General features: G+C 45.5%; 1 protein-coding gene across 6 annotated transcripts in view; it reads left to right on the top strand.

Moving 5' to 3' along the window:
• The first annotated feature begins 769 nt into the window (after positions 1-769).
• The window catches only part of CD4 (CD4 molecule), an 86,536-nt gene continuing 70,258 nt past the window's right edge, over positions 770-17,047 (top strand). For 2 of the 6 annotated variants that reach the window (XM_056529895.1, XM_056529893.1), the window contains exon 1: positions 2,475-2,624. The gene's annotated coding sequence lies outside the window, so the exon portion shown is untranslated. Of the gene's footprint in view, positions 857-2,474; positions 2,625-2,663; positions 2,741-6,404; positions 6,420-6,487; positions 6,555-17,047 lie in introns of those variants that run through there. The other 4 variants (XM_056529894.1, XM_056529892.1, XM_056529891.1 and 1 more) reach the window with 4 other exon arrangements.

The raw sequence follows: 17,047 nt of genomic DNA, 5'->3' as shown, positions 1-17,047 counted from the left end.
GTTGTAGTCTTGCAACAGCTGGTGGCACACCCATTGGGGAACACTGATATAGACCATCCGTAGGCTTCTTAGTATTTTTGCATAGCTAAAAAGGTGGATGTTAAAGGGGTACTCTGGTGGAAAACAATATTTTTTTTTTTTTTTTATACTGGTGCCGGAAAAGTTAAACAGATTTCTAAATGACTTCTATGTAAAAATCTTAATCCTTACAGTACTTATCAGCTGCTGTATGCGCCACAGGAAGTTGTGTAGTACTTTCCAGTCTGACCGCAGTGCTCTCTGCTGACAGCTCTGTCCGTGTCAGGAACTGTCCAGAGTAGGAGCAAATCCCCATAGCGAACCTCTCTTGCACCGGAGAGAGAGCACTGTGGTCAAACAGAAAAAAAAATTCCTCGGGAGCATACAGCAGCTGATAAGTACTGGAAGGATTAATATTTTTTATATAAAGTATATTGGCCCCATCCCTCACAGTTATCCTGCACAGGGCCCCACTTTTCTATAGGAAAAGAGAACTTAAAGGGGTCATCTTCTCACAGTCCTAGATTTTGAGTTTATGGTCATGTGAATGTGTATTATGTTTCAAACTAGCAAAACAAAAGCGTAAAAAGATTAAAAACAGAAAAAAAAAGATCAAATATATTTCTTTAGTATTGTCCAAATTTTCCTAGAGGGCTGACACCTCTGTCCGTGTCAGGAACTGTCCAGAGTAGAAGTTAATCCCCATAGCAAACCTCTCCTGCTCTGGACAGTTCCTGACATGGACAGAGGTGTCAGCAGAGAGCACTGTGGTCAGACAGGAAAGAACTCAAGAAAGAAAAACAACTTCCTGTGGAGCATACAGCAGCTGATAAGTACTGTAAGGATTAATATTTTTAAATAGAAGTAATTTTATTTAATATATTCTATTGCCAAATAATATATTTTTCTAAATTAATTATATTACTGTTATCTGCATATATGTTACTAATGTGTTACTGTACCCTTAAAGGGGTACTCTGCCCCTAGACATCTTATCCCCTATCCAAAGGATAGGGGATAAGATGTCAGATCGCCGGGGTCCCGCTGCTGGGGACCCCAGGGATTGCTGCTGCAGCACCCCGCTATAATGACGGGCAATACAGGGGCCGGAGCATCGTTACGTCACGGCTCCGCCCCTCGTGATGTCACGGCCCGCCCACGTCAATACAAGTCTATGGGAGGGGGCGTGGCGGTCATCACGCCCCCTGTCATAGACTTGCATTAAGGGGACGGGCCATGATGTCATGAGGGGCAGAGCCATGATGTCACGCTGCTCTGGCCCCTGTATCGCCCGTCATTACGCACAGAGCGAACTCGCTCTGCGCGGTAATGATAGAGGGGTGCTGCAGCAGCAATCCCTGGGGTCCCCAGCAGCGGGACCGCGGCGATCAGACATCTTATCCCCTATCCTTTGGATAGGGGATAAGATGCCAGGGGCGGAGTACCCCTTTAAGCAGTTAACCTCATGTGACTCTGCCTGCCAATGGGAACCCCTAAAGTCTCCCCTATGTAGTGTCATGGGGGAGTTGCCTCAGTTTAGTCTGAGCCACAGTGAGGTTCAGGTGTGTGTGTCGTGTGCCCTGAGGAGAGGCCTAGCGCAAATCTGCTCTCTCTCTCTGTTCATTCTACAAGGATCACTCGCACGGTGGACATTCATGCCCCTGCGGAGAAGGCTTTGGTGCCTTGACAGGACCCTACTTACCAGACTTCATCTTTCCATCTCACGTCAGTATTAATCCGTTTGGTGAAAGCACCACAAGTCCCAGCAAGGCAACAGGGCTCCCAAGGGGTTACACTGCACTCTCTTACCCAAAACCAGCTGTCTGTGTAATATCATCAGTACCAGCTCAGTAAAGACAGTAATCCGTAACCTGTTCATTTACTCCCCGTGTCTGGCCCAGGAGAAGCTGTCTCCAACCTCAGACCGTTTATAGGATAACAGTGCCCTGGCGTCACAAAGTGATCAGGTGTTTCTACTAACACCCCTGTGGCACCACAATACTCCCTTGACCAGGCCTTCTTAGAACACGTTTCAGATCCTGGATTGCAGTTCTCAGTTCTCTTGACTGGTATATGTATTCTATATTCTGAAATATGTTTTTTATTTAGGTAACACCTTGGATAGGACTGGAGACCTTGGTATTTAGAACTCATTGCTGGATGTAGAACCATGCGAGATAAGGCTATGCAGACTCCAACACACCCGGGATCCTCATCCTCATTGGTGGCAGGAACCTCCCCCTTTTATAAAGCTTCTCTGCCATTACACAGTTGCACCAGTAGATGTCACTAAAGTACATAAGATACAACATTACCAGAGGAAAAGTTGCCCAGTTTCCCATAGCAACCAATCAGCTTGCTTCTTTCATTTTTAACAAGGTCTCTGCAAAATGAAAGAAACGATTTGATTGGTTGCTATGGGCAACTGGGCAACTTTTCCTTTGCACTGGTCTTGATAAATCTCCCCCAATTGCCTTTTGCATAGAGGTCAGAGTTGGATAGATGAGAAAACCATCCTGATATAGGATAGAAACATAGGAAATACAGATAGAGAGATGATAAAGAGAGCCATCATGTTGCTGGGCAAGCTTGCAGTGTCCCACTATGTAGGTTTCTAACACTCTGTCTGAATCGTCGGATACATATCTCCAGTACCAGAACTTTACCAATGTTGCACAATTATAGTACTTTTCATGACGTACGGGCAGTCACAGAGCATGCAGTAGGTCCCGCAAAATCCTGCACAGTCCCACAAACCTCTGAAATGCCAGGGGCTGATGAAATGACACAAGGGGCTGATGAAATGACACAAGGGGCTGATGAAATGGTACAAGGGGCTGATGAAATGGTACAAGGGGCTGATGAAATGACACAAGGGGCTGATGAAATGACACAAGGGGCTGATGAAATGGTACAAGGGGCTGATGAAATGGTACAAGGGGCTGATGAAATGACACAAGGGGCTGATGAAATGACACAAGGGGCTGATGAAATGACACAAGGGGCTGATGAAATGGTACGAGGGGCTGATGAAATGGTACAAGGGGCTGATGAAATGGTACAGGGGGCTGATGAAATGGTACAAGGGGCTGATGAAATGACACAAGGGGCTGATGAAATGGTACAAGGGGCTGATGAAATGACACAAGGGGCTGATGAAATGGTACAAGGGGCTGATGAAATGGTACAAGGGGCTGATGAAATGGTAAAAGGGGCTGATGAAATGACACAAGGGGCTGATGAAATGGTACAAGGGGCTGATGAAATGACACAAGAGGCTGATGAAATGGCACAAGGGGCTGATGAAATGACACAAGGGGCTGATGAAATGGTACGAGGGGCTGATGAAATGGTACAAGGGGCTGATGAAATGGTACAGGGGGCTGATGAAATGGTACAAGGGGCTGATGAAATGACACAAGGGGCTGATGAAATGGTACAAGGGGCTGATGAAATGACACAAGGGGCTGATGAAATGGTACAAGGGGCTGATGAAATGGTACAAGGGGCTGATGAAATGGTAAAAGGGGCTGATGAAATGACACAAGGGGCTGATGAAATGGTACAAGGGGCTGATGAAATGACACAAGAGGCTGATGAAATGGCACAAGGGGCTGATGAAATTACACAAGGGGCTGATGAAATGGTACAAGGGAGTGATGAAATGACACAAGGGAGTGACGAAATGACACAAGGGGGTGATAAAATGGCACAAGGGGATGATAAAATGGCACAATGGGGTGATGAAATGGCACAAGGGGATGATGAAATGACACAAGGGGGTGATGAAATGACACAAGGAGGTGATGAAATGGCACAAGGGGGTGATGAAATGACACAAGGAGGTGATGAAATGACACAAGGAGGAGATGAAATGGCACAAGGGGGTGATGAAATGGCTCCAGGGGGTAATTAAATGGCTCAAGGGGGTGATGAAATGGCTCAAGGGGGTAATTAAATTGCACAAGGGGGTGATGAAATTGCACAAGGGGGGCTATCTATAAAATTTGTAACAAAATGTTTGTGGGAGCGGGTGTGACTGGACACACACCTTGCAGGAACGGGCGGTAATTGTCAAAAATCCAGCAGGAGCAGGATTAAGAGAACAGTCCCGCGCAGGGCTCTAGTGTGCTGCTCCACAATCCTGGTTGAAGGGGGCAGAGAGGGGTCTATATAGGGCAGCATTTTGATGTCAGTTTGGAGAGTGTGTGGTAGAACAGCATGAGGTGTAAGAGGAGCCTGCTCGTGGTGTTGAGCATAGTAAGCCCGTATCCAGCCACTAAGGAACCTGTGGTTTGCTGAGGGTAGAAGTAAGTGACCGAAAGCTGAGTGAAACCAAACAGTGGCGTATTAAAGAAGCGACCGTGAGATTTCAGGGACAAATTAAAAGAAGAAACTCAGAAAACCAAAAGAGAGCGGCAATACCAAAAAGAAGCTGATAGGAAGAAGGTCTGCAATGGACTGTGAGAGTTTAGGAACCATTCCTAGAATAGTGTAGACTAAATTAATGGCAGTCCGGAAATAGATAGTGGATAGAGAAGGACCGGCTGCCCTGGAACCAGCAGATAATGAAAGGCTCGGCCGCCCTCGCTCTTGGAAGAAAAAGCTAAGCAAGTGGGAATAATCCTTCTCCTGCGGATGGTGGAGGATTAAGCATCGCACTGCGAATTGCAAGATGAAGTTACCTCAGATAAAGATAAAGTTGACCTGTGTGAAGTCACCATTATAATCCTATGGCAGTATTGCTGTTGCGGCAAAGATAAAGTGTGCAGACCTTAAAGATACAGTACCCTTATTCTAAAAAGACACAAGTGGAAAAGCAAAAATTTTACTTTTTCAAGCGGGGGACCCCGTCAAGTGGTCGGTTCACAAGACTTGGAAACCGGATTAATAAAATCACAAAAGAAAAAATAGCATACAGAGATCAAACATAAAACAATACTTTATTAGCATAAATGGAAAAACAATACCCAAAAAACAAAGGTAAAATCACATAAAATGTAAAGTGCTGTTGGTGGAATCTGACAAAGATGGGGCTCTGCACATAACTAAACGGCATGCTATGCATACAATGAAGGCATGCCAGACACAATCTTGTAATCCCTTGTAAGGAGTACTAATAACATAGCAGCAGCAATAATAAAGTGCATCCAGGTGGTATATAAACCAACCGACACTAAGGGGAGAGAAGTACAAAAATATAAATATATAACACAGTAGTTACCAAATGGTGACAACAAAGTGCAGCGTGCAGGCCTCCAATACCCAACGTTTTGCTCTGGGGCGTGGTCATAATCTCAAAAACCCTCCTATATAAATAAATATATATATGTCTAGATGGCCAAACAAGTCCAATACTACAGTCAGCTGATCAGTGTCCTAAACGTCAGTATGGGTCATATGATGTCTGGACCGGAAAGGGCGTCATATTGACTCACCGCTCACTATTAACAGGTCAGTGTGGGAGTAATCACTGGAGCTCCGGTCCCTCCCACCAGTGGCATAACCATACGCCACAAGGGGGGAGGAGGAGCAGAACACCGCCAACAAGAAACCCATAGCCCGTCCCCAATCTGACTCCTCCCACCGGTGCGTGACGCAACGGTGAGGGAGGAGATCCGGGTGCAGGTCCATGGCAACAGGACGCTAGAGGTTCGTGGTTTTAAACAATAACCACATGGGAGCAGAGAAAAGATGTGGTGAGGAACTGTGGGGAAAAGCCTTGTGGGGTGTAGGGTAGTTGGGATGTTGCTGTTCTAGATACTGAAAGGGCGCTGTTAACCCTTGTCACTCGTGACGCCAGGGTGAGGGTTAAATTCTGTAATGTTGCTGGGCCTATCACCAGGTGTGTGCGTAATAATTAGATTGTCCACAACCACTGTTGAACTTAAAACTTGCAGGAACTTTTACTGAAGAATTTCTGAAGCGGGCAATATCAATAACAATCCAGATAACAAAGTCCATTTATAACTGGGCAGCGATTGACAGTTGGTTGTGATCAGATAAGCTCAATGTAGCTTCTCATAGATTCTGTAGCATAGATCCGCTGGATTTAGGGGTGCGTTTAGGTTCAGTGATCTTGCAGAGATAACGGGGAATTGTAAAATCTAATAGCCTCTAGCATAGGCCGCGGCCGCAAGGCTTTGGGCCTAGTTCTTGTCTTTGTAAGTTGCGGAGGTCCTACCTCATCCAGAGTCAGCAACCCAAGAGAGAGAATAATGGCGGCCGCTCCCTTATATGGGCAGGGGCTGGCCGATTTGGATTGGTCCATAACAACTGTCACTCATTGTACATTGCATTGTGGGTGAACACGTGACACGAGAACCACCAAAAGGTCCTTCAGCAAACCATAGAGTTCTGAACGAAATCACATGACCCGCAGGTCCTGCGACGCGAACAAGGTCGGAATCTTTAATAGCCATATTTACATGTTTATTTACATACATATTAACTAACTAAGGGATGATGAGGGGCTAGCTAAGGTAGAGAACCCCCACTGTTCCTAGGGACTCTGTCTTTGGGGACCTCACCACAAGGTAACGTTTGAAATGCGGTACCGGGACACCACAAAGACCTTTCAGCCTGTCCCAGACTACGAATTTGCCTCATCCTCCCTGTGCCATGTTACACCTCGGCAGGCTGTGTGGACGAGTCGTATCAGGGGTAGCGACCGGGGTGCCGCCTGCTGCTGCAAGTCCATCCACTTTTCGGCAGGCTCTGGTGAAATCCAGCGGCACCTTAGACTCTGCTCCCTGGTACGGCCCATGGCATCATCCACACAGGTTCAGCGGATCCACTTCACCACTGCTGGTACAATGGCATGTTGTAATATGGACAAGACTACCGTCTACTTTGATGCATCCAAGTCAAGGAGCTATGAAATCAGATGTACCATTAATTGCTCTACACAAGGAGTCATTTATGCTGCCACTTGTCCCTGGGATTTAACCTATATAGGGATGACAGCGCGGGAACTAAAACGACGTGTCCGGGAACTCGTTCGGGACTTGTTCGGAACATACAGGGAGGGGCTAATGCAACAGACATACAGGGACTGAAAACCATTTCTCGCCATTTTAAACTTAAACATCAATGTGACGCTTCCCTTCTCCACTTCCGATGAATAGATCATGTTCCCGTTGGACCTAGGAAAGATAATTGGCCCAGACTTCTTGCTCAGTGTGAAACGCGCTGGATTTTTAAGTTGGGAACCATGACCCCTTATGGTCATAATGAGGCTATGTGCCATTCTTATGAATTTGTTTAGGAGTCCCTTCCGCAATCTTTCATGTGAACTCGCTCGGTTTTTGGTTTTAACCCTTGATTTTAATCTTAGGTTTTAAATAATTTTAACTTAATTTTTTCCTCCTTTATGTCTACAGGGTGGGCCATTTATATGGGTACACCTTAATAAAATGGGAATGGTTGGTGATATTAATTTCCTGTTTGTGGCACATTAGTATATGTGAGGGGGGAAACTTTTAAAGATGGGTGGTGACCATGGTGGACATTTTGAAGTCGACCATTTTGAATCCAACTTTTGTTTTTTCAATAGGTCATGTGACACATCAAACTTATTGGGAATTTTACAAAAAAAACAATGAGGTGCTTGGTTTTAACGTAACTTTATTCTTTCATGAGTTATTTACAAGTTTTTAACCACTTATAAAATGTGTTCAATGTGCTGCCCATTGTGTTGGATTGTCAATGCAACCCTCTTCTCCCACTCTTTACACACTGATAGCAACACCGCAGGAGAAATGCTAGCACAGGCTTCCAGTATCCGTAGTTTCAGGTGCTGCAGAATGGGCAAAACAAAAATGTGAACAGGACCCTCAGTTTACGCAGAAGATTTTGTTCAGTGATGAGGCAAACTTTTATGTGAATGGTGAAGTTAACAAACAAAACCACCGCTATTGGTCTGACACTAACCTGTTACGCCGAGCGCTCCGGGTCCCCGCTCCTCCCCGGAGCGCTCACGGCGTCTCTCTCCCTGCAGCGCCCCGGTCGGTCCCGCTGACCGGGAGCGCTGCACTGACATGGCCGTCGTGGATGCGATTCGCACAGCGGGACGCGCCCGCTTGCGAATCGCGTCCCAAGTCACTTACCTAGAAAGAAAAAGAAACACACAAAACAGCGCACACCCATAAATATCAAAAAAAGGTACTCTTTATTAATACATGAATCAAAAAGACAGACAAGGTTCTTAAAAACATTTAAAACAGGCCTAAAGCAGCCAAAGCACAAAACAGGGTGAGCTCCCTCAACAAAGGGATCCCCGCCCAGGGCACATGCCTATTACAGTACATCAATATCGTCCCTATGTCATACAAATAAGCTACCGCATAACACTAAATTCATCACAACAGCCCATATACAACCTGTATTCTCATGTAGCAAGTAGTGGTGAAGTGACACAGGACGGTTAGTGGAGGTGTTACCAGGCAAGTGCCCCCCTAAAGACCCCACGCGTTCCGTTGCCCGTCGGCAACTTCCTCAGGGGTGTTGTGCTTCTATTTCCTTACATCTGTCTTATATATATTACATAATCAACTTAATTGCAAAGGTCTGTTTGACCAGAAGGAGATACCTGTGAGTCTCTGTGGTTTCATGTCCGAACGCTGCCGCTCGATTCTACTTCCGGGTTTCCTACCCGAGCGCTGTCGCTCGCTTGAACTTCCGGATCACACCCGTAGCTTCACATATCAACCACGCATGCACCCTCCATACTGCAGACTTCCGGATCACATCCGTAGTTCCGAGACATCATCCACGCATGCGCGCTGCATACTGCAAATTTCATTGCTTGCGCTTGCGCAGTGCGCTCCAGAATACACTCCGTCATTCATTCATTCTTGGGCTACATCCTGACATACCCCTATGTGTATCACTTGTAGCTGTGCACTCTACCACTATGGTCACAGGCTAATTCATCCATCCCCCTCACTATGAACCATAGTCTTTCAAATAGTGGTCCCTCAATACTATGTATTTCAATAAACCGATCTTATATTATGGACAAAAAATATATATATACACACATAGAAGATTTTATAGACAAATTTAAGATCATTATCCTAAGCTAGTAAAATATATATACAGAATCGATAGCATACCATATGAACTCTGTGTGATGCAGCCAATATTTAACATACAAGTTCAGACCCTATATAGAGAGGGCCGGCTAATACCCCACACATCAGTATGAGACATGGTTATTATTATTGATATCCAGCATACAAGGGTAGCAACCCACGTGAGCACACCCATAAACATAACCATGGGCGTATATATAGAATATTTTATCACCTAATCTACCTATGTGCACATCAGAACACACCTGCATATATCTAAAGAAAAAAATATATAAAAATATAATTAATGAATAATAATAGTAAAATAAAATATATTATAATGATGATAAATAGCAATATATATATAATCCATATCCCTAAATAAATTCATACACTATTCCCTAGAAAAATTCATCATAATACATCCAAGTGATTATGACTCCCAGTGAGTATAAATTAACATAGATACAAAATACAAAAATTACATATAGTGTTAAAAAGCAATAAAAATAATAATAATAGTATAGTGTTAAAAAGCAATGAAAATAGTAGTAAATATCAACTAGAACAATCAATATTATAATCATAAACAATTTTTGTGCCATTATTATTATGTATCATCCATAGAAACCATTTGTTTGTTATTTCCAATGTTGCCATACTCAATACAGGCATAACCATAGTGAAAAGTACGCGCTAAAGAGCCCATAAAATGGGGCCCAGTGCCTTTTTATAACCCAGATGAGGTACCTATTTTCTCTCATATAGTACAATAGAGTACATGGTTAGGCCAAGGGGAGCGCACCCCTTGGCCTAACCATGTACTCTATTGTACTATATGAGAGAAAATAGGTACCTCATCTGGGTTATAAAAAGGCACTGGGCCCCATTTTATGGGCTCTTTAGCGCGTACTTTTCACTATGGTTATGCCTGTATTGAGTATGGCAACATTGGAAATAACAAACAAATGGTTTCTATGGATGATACATAATAATAATGGCACAAAAATTGTTTATGATTATAATATTGATTGTTCTAGTTGATATTTACTACTATTTTCATTGCTTTTTAACACTATACTATTATTATTATTTTTATTGCTTTTTAACACTATATGTAATTTTTGTATTTTGTATCTATGTTAATTTATACTCACTGGGAGTCATAATCACTTGGATGTATTATGATGAATTTTTCTAGGGAATAGTGTATGAATTTATTTAGGGATATGGATTATATATATATTGCTATTTATCATCATTATAATATATTTTATTTTACTATTATTATTCATTAATTATATTTTTATATATTTTTTTCTTTAGATATATGCAGGTGTGTTCTGATGTGCACATAGGTAGATTAGGTGATAAAATATTCTATATATACGCCCATGGTTATGTTTATGGGTGTGCTCACGTGGGTTGCTACCCTTGTATGCTGGATATCAATAATAATAACCATGTCTCATACTGATGTGTGGGGTATTAGCCGGCCCTCTCTATATAGGGTCTGAACTTGTATGTTAAATATTGGCTGCATCACACAGAGTTCATATGGTATGCTATCGATTCTGTATATATATTTTACTAGCTTAGGATAATGATCTTAAATTTGTCTATAAAATCTTCTATGTGTGTATATATATATTTTTTGTCCATAATATAAGATCGGTTTATTGAAATACATAGTATTGAGGGACCACTATTTGAAAGACTATGGTTCATAGTGAGGGGGATGGATGAATTAGCCTGTGACCATAGTGGTAGAGTGCACAGCTACAAGTGATACACATAGGGGTATGTCAGGATGTAGCCCAAGAATGAATGAATGACGGAGTGTATTCTGGAGCGCACTGCGCAAGCGCAAGCAATGAAATTTGCAGTATGCAGCGCGCATGCGTGGATGATGTCTCGGAACTACGGATGTGATCCGGAAGTCTGCAGTATGGAGGGTGCATGCGTGGTTGATATGTGAAGCTACGGGTGTGATCCGGAAGTTCAAGCGAGCGACAGCGCTCGGGTAGGAGACCCGGAAGTAGAATCGAGCGGCAGCGTTCGGACATGAAACCACAGAGACTCACAGGTATCTCCTTCTGGTCAAACAGACCTTTGCAATTAAGTTGATTATGTAATATATATAAGACAGATGTAAGGAAATAGAAGCACAACACCCCTGAGGAAGTTGCCGACGGGCAACGGAACGCGTGGGGTCTTTAGGGGGACACTTGCCTGGTAACACCTCCACTAACCGTCCTGTGTCACTTCACCACTACTTGCTACATGAGAATACAGGTTGTATATGGGCTGTTGTGATGAATTTAGTGTTATGCGGTAGCTTATTTGTATGACATAGGGACGATATTGATGTACTGTAATAGGCATGTGCCCTGGGCGGGGATCCCTTTGTTGAGGGAGCTCACCCTGTTTTGTGCTTTGGCTGCTTTAGGCCTGTTTTAAATGTTTTTAAGAACCTTGTCTGTCTTTTTGATTCATGTATTAATAAAGAGTACCTTTTTTTGATATTTATGGGTGTGCGCTGTTTCGCGTGTTTCTTTTTCTTTCTGGATACTGTATTACATTGATACGTATAGCAGCACCCCTTTTCTAATTGATGTGGCTGAGCCCGCTCACATTGTAGTGATTCCAAGTCACTTACCTGTCCCGGTCCCCGGCTGTCATGCTCTGGCGCGCGCGGCTACGCTCTCTAGGGTGCGCGCGCGCGCGCCAGCTCTCTGAGATTTATAGGGCCAGTGCACCAATGATGGTGCCTGGCCCAATCTTCTTGATTAGTTTCCACCTGTGCACTCCCTACTTATACCTCACTTCCCCTGCACTCCCTTGCCGGATCTTGTTGCCCTTGTGCCTAGTGAAAGCGTTCCCTTGTGTGTTCCTAGCCTGTGTTCCAGACCTCCTGCCGTTGCCCCTGACTACGATCCTTGCTGCCTGCCCTGACCTTCTGCTACGTCCGACCTTGCTCTTGCCTTATCCCTTGTACCATGCCTATCTCAGCAGTCAGAGAGGTTGAGCCGTTGCCGGTGGATACGACCTGGTTGCTACCGCCGCTGCAAGACCATCCCGCTTTGCGGCGGGCTCTGGTGAAAACCAGTAGCTACTTAGAACCGGTCCACCAACACGGTCCATGCCAAACCCTCTCTAACACAGAGGATCCACCTCCAGCCTGCCGATCCGTGACAGTAGATCCAGCCATGGATTCCGCTGAGGTGCCGCTGTCAAGTCTTGCCGACATTTCCACGGTGATTGCCCAGCAATCCCTAATGATCACCCAACGAAATCACCAGCTGGCATACTTGACCACCGTGACACAGCAACTTCAGTCACAGATACAGCAGCTGCTGCCGCAGATACAGCAACTTCAGTCACAGACACAGCAGCTGCAACTGCAACAACCATCTCCTCCGCCAGCTCCTGCAACTCCTCCGCAGCGACCGGCCGCTCCTAACCCCTGCTTGTCCCTGCCGGACAAATTTGATGGGGACTCTAGACTCTGCCGTGGTCTCCTGCCTGGGAAGGCCCTGCCATGTGCCACACCGCCCGGAGCACCTCTCTCACAGTATCCTTTGCAATCCACCCCTGTGCCTCCCGCCGAGGAGGCTATGCAAGTGGATCGGTCCCGCCTGACCCCTGAAGAGAGGACTCGCCGCAGGAAGAAAGAAGATTTACTTCTATACTGCACTGTGCGTTACCGCACAGAACCCCTGCTCTTGAGCATGGAACTTTTTGTTTTGCCCAAATGCTCCTCTGAAGTCCTCCTCGGTCTGCCATGGCTCCAACCCCCATCCTCTGCCCTTGTCTGGACCACCGGGGAGATCGGGAGCTGGGGTGCTTCTTGCCACAGAAAGTGCCTCACGTCTGCTCCCAGTCCCGTCAGTCAAGCCTCTGTGTCTCCCCCTTTACCTGGCCTCCCCAAGGCCTGTCTGGACTATGCTGTGTCTCCTCCTCACGGCTCCCGTCCTGTTGACACTCTGCCCCGTGCCGGGCTTGACCCTCTTCCCTCCCTCCCCACCCCCACGCCTTCTTGTGTGCCCGCTGTTGATGTGGTTTCCCGGGGCTTCGCCACCATCTGGAAAAAGACTCTGAAATTCCTCATGCTGGCCTCATCCCGGGTGAAGAAGCTTGCCGGAAAAAAGAGAAGAGCTCCTCCTGTTTTTGTGTGGCTCTCCGCCAAGTATATCGGCTTCCGTGTCCCCAGTTTTATCTCGGACCACGTTATCTTGGACCCTTTGTAGTCGAGTGCTCAGAGGAGAGATCTTGGGAACCTGAGGACAACATCCTGGCCAAAAGTCTTATCCTCAGGTTCTCAGGCTCCAAGAAGAGGGGGAGACCCAAGGGGGGGGGGTACTGTTACGCCGAGCGCTCCGGGTCCCCGCTCCTCCCCGGAGCGCTCACGGCGTCTCTCTCCCTGCAGCGCCCTGGTCGGTCCCGCTGACCGGGAGCGCTGCGCTGACATGGCCGTCGGGGATGCGATTCGCACAGCGGGACGCGCCCGCTTGCGAATCGCGTCCCAAGTCACTTACCTGTCCCGGTCCCCGGCTGTCATGCTCTGGCGCGCGCGGCTACGCTCTCTAGGGCGCGCGCGCGCCAGCTCTCTTAGATTTATAGGGCCAGTGCACCAATGATGGTGCCTGGCCCAATCTTCTTGATTAGTTTCCACCTGTGCACTCCCTACTTATACCTCACTTCCCCTGCACTCCCTTGCCGGATCTTGTTGCCCTTGTGCCTAGTGAAAGCGTTCCCTTGTGTGTTCCTAGCCTGTGTTCCAGACCTCCTGCCGTTGCCCCTGACTACGATCCTTGCTGCCTGCCCTGACCTTCTGCTACGTCCGACCTTGCTCTTGCCTTATCCCTTGTACCATGCCTATCTCAGCAGTCAGAGAGGTTGAGCCGTTGCCGGTGGATACGACCTGGTTGCTACCGCCGCTGCAAGACCATCCCGCTTTGCGGCGGGCTCTGGTGAAAACCAGTAGCTACTTAGAACCGGTCCACCAACACGGTCCATGCCAAACCCTCTCTGACACAGAGGATCCACCTCCAGCCTGCCGATCCGTGACATAACCCACATTGGATAGATCCCTCCAAGATTGTTGGAACACAAAAATTGATGGTATGGTGTGGTATATGGGGTACAAAGATAGTGGGGCCATTCTTCATCAATGGAAACCTCAAGGCCACTGGATATGTGAAATTTCTACATGATGATGTGTTTCCCTCTTTTACATGATGATGTGTTTCCCTCTTTATGCACTGAAGCTGGCACGTTCCCTGAGTTTTTCCAGCAAGATGGTGACCACCACATTATGGGTGTCAGGTCTGAGCATTCCTAGAGGAACAGTTTCCTGGAAAGTGGATTGGTCGTCGGGGGCCAGTTGAATGGCCCCCAAGGTCTCCCGATCTGACCCCCTTAGACTTTTATCTTTGGGGTTATCTGAAGGCAATTATCTATGCTGTGAAGATACGAGATGTGCAGCACCTGAAACTACGGATACTGGAAGCCTGTGCCAGCATTTCTCCTGCGGTGTATATAGTAGTATATAGCAGTGTATACGGATACTGGAAGCCTGTGCTAGCATTTCTCCTGCGGTGTTGCTATCAGTGTGTGAAGAGTGGGAGAAGAGGGTTGCATTGACAATCCAACACAATGGGCAGCACATTGAACACGTTTTATAAGTGGTCAGAAACTTGTAAATAACTCATGAAAGAATAAAGTTACGTTAAAATCATTGTTTTTCTTGTGAAATTCCCAATAAGTTTGATGTGTCACATGACCTGCTTTCTATTGAAAAAACAAAAGTTGGATTCAAAATGGCCAACTTCAAAATGGCCGACATGGTCACCACCCATCTTGAAAAGTTTTCCCCCTCACATATACTAATGTGCCACAAATAGGAAGTTAATATCACCAACCATTCCCATTTTATTAAGGTGTATCCATAGAAATGGCCCACCCTGTAGTATGTCCTACTTACCTTCATGTGATGAAGTCTTCACACTACAGTAGCGCTATGAACATCTTGGAGTCATCGTCCATCACCGCTTCTCTTTTGGGACTCTATGTATGAATGGATACATAGAGTGGGTTAGTGATAGACGAATTTGTGGTACCTTGGTGGGGGTATAGGGTAGTTGGGGTGTTGCGGTTCTTGAATTATAAAGGATGCTTTTAACCCTTTTCACTCGTGATGCCATGGTGAGGGTTAAATACTGTAATGGTGCTGGGCCTATCGCCACCCTTCCCAAGAGCGATAGGTGAGTGTAGAATAATGGATTATCCACCACCAGTGCTTAGCTGAAAACTTGTAGAAACTTTACTGAAGATTTTCTGTAACATGCAACAGTAACAACAGTCCAGATAATAGTCTATATACAGCTGAAGCAGGGATTGACAGGTGGTTGGGACCTTGTAAGTTCTCTTTAGTTTAGGAGGATTTTGTAGATAGATCCGCTGGATTTAGGGGTAAGTTTAGGTCCAGTGATCTTGCGGGGAATGATAAGAACTCAGAGTCTTTAGCATAGGCTGAGGCCGCAAGGCTTAGGCCTAGAACTTGTCTTTGGAAGTTGCGGAGGTCCTACCTCAACCAGTGTCAGCAACCCAAGAGCGAAGAGAGCAGAGCGATTAATGGCCTCAGCTCCCTTATATGGGCAGGGGCTGGCCGTTTTGGATTGGTCCTAAACAACTGTCACTCACCGTTACACGGCATTATGGGATAACACGTGACTCAAGAACCACCTAAGGTCCTTCAACATACCATAGAGTTCTGAACCGTGTCACATGACCCGCAGGTCCTGCGACACTAAAACAAGTGAGTAACACCATATACATATATTTACATAGATAATATTTATAAATATCAAGTTACTAAGGGGTGACTAGGGGTTAATTAGGGAAGCGAACCCAGACAGTCCTAGGGACTCTGACTTTGGGGACTAATAACTAAGGCACAGTATGAAATACGGTGCCGGGACACCACAAATTTATAATAATAACGGCATGTGTTGGGATTGATGAAAGAGATATAGTGGTATATAGGGGGCTATAAAAAAGGTGAGGACAATGGTAAATCCAATCACACAGGCCGACAAGGGATATGACAATAGAATATAAATTACTAGGACCGAACAGAAAGAATAATAAATTGGAACAATAGGTAGTTATTGCTGGATATTCTATCTTAAAAAAATTAGCATGATGTGTACTACACAAGTGCACTTTTTATGTGCCTGTCAAAGGGGAAGTGTAGTAAAAGGGCAAGGGCTTAAAGGGGTACTCCGGTGAAAACCTTTTTTCTTTAAAATCAACTGGTGGCAGAAAGTTAAACATATTTGTAAATTACTTCTATTAAAGAATCTTAATCCTTCCTGTACTTATTAGCTGCTGAATACTACAGAGGGAATTCTTTTCTTTTGGAATGCTCTCTCATCACATCACTAGCACAGTGCTCTCTGCTGACGTTATTATAATAATAATAATAACGCTTTATTTATTGTTGTCCTTAGTGGGATTTGAACCCAAGTCCCCAGCCTTGCAAGGCAGCAGTGCTAACCACTGAGCCACCATGCTGCCCTTAGCATACATCTGCTATGCATCTGCTATGCATGGTGGCTAAAATGGACAAAGATGTTAGCAGAGAGCACTGTGCTCGTGATGTCATCAGTGTTCCAAAAAGAAAGGAATTTCCTCTGTAGCATTCAGCAGCTAATAAGTACTGGAAGGATTAAGTTTTTGTTTTAATAGAAGTAATTTACAAATATGTTTAACTTTCTGCCACCAGTGGATTTAAAAGAAAAAAGGTTTTCACCGGAGTACCCCTTTAAGCCCCTTTTTATAGCTATGTGTGCTCGTCCGTGCAACCAAGGCAAAATAGCTTGTTGGCGTCCCCCATAAGGCCCAGTAACTTGGGCACCTGGCACACTATCCTGCCTAGCTTTACTACATAG

This window comes from Hyla sarda, chromosome 7 (genome assembly GCF_029499605.1).
Source record: "Hyla sarda isolate aHylSar1 chromosome 7, aHylSar1.hap1, whole genome shotgun sequence".
Lineage (NCBI taxonomy): Eukaryota > Metazoa > Chordata > Amphibia > Anura > Hylidae > Hyla > Hyla sarda.
This window is presented reverse-complemented; position numbering and strand designations above follow the sequence as displayed.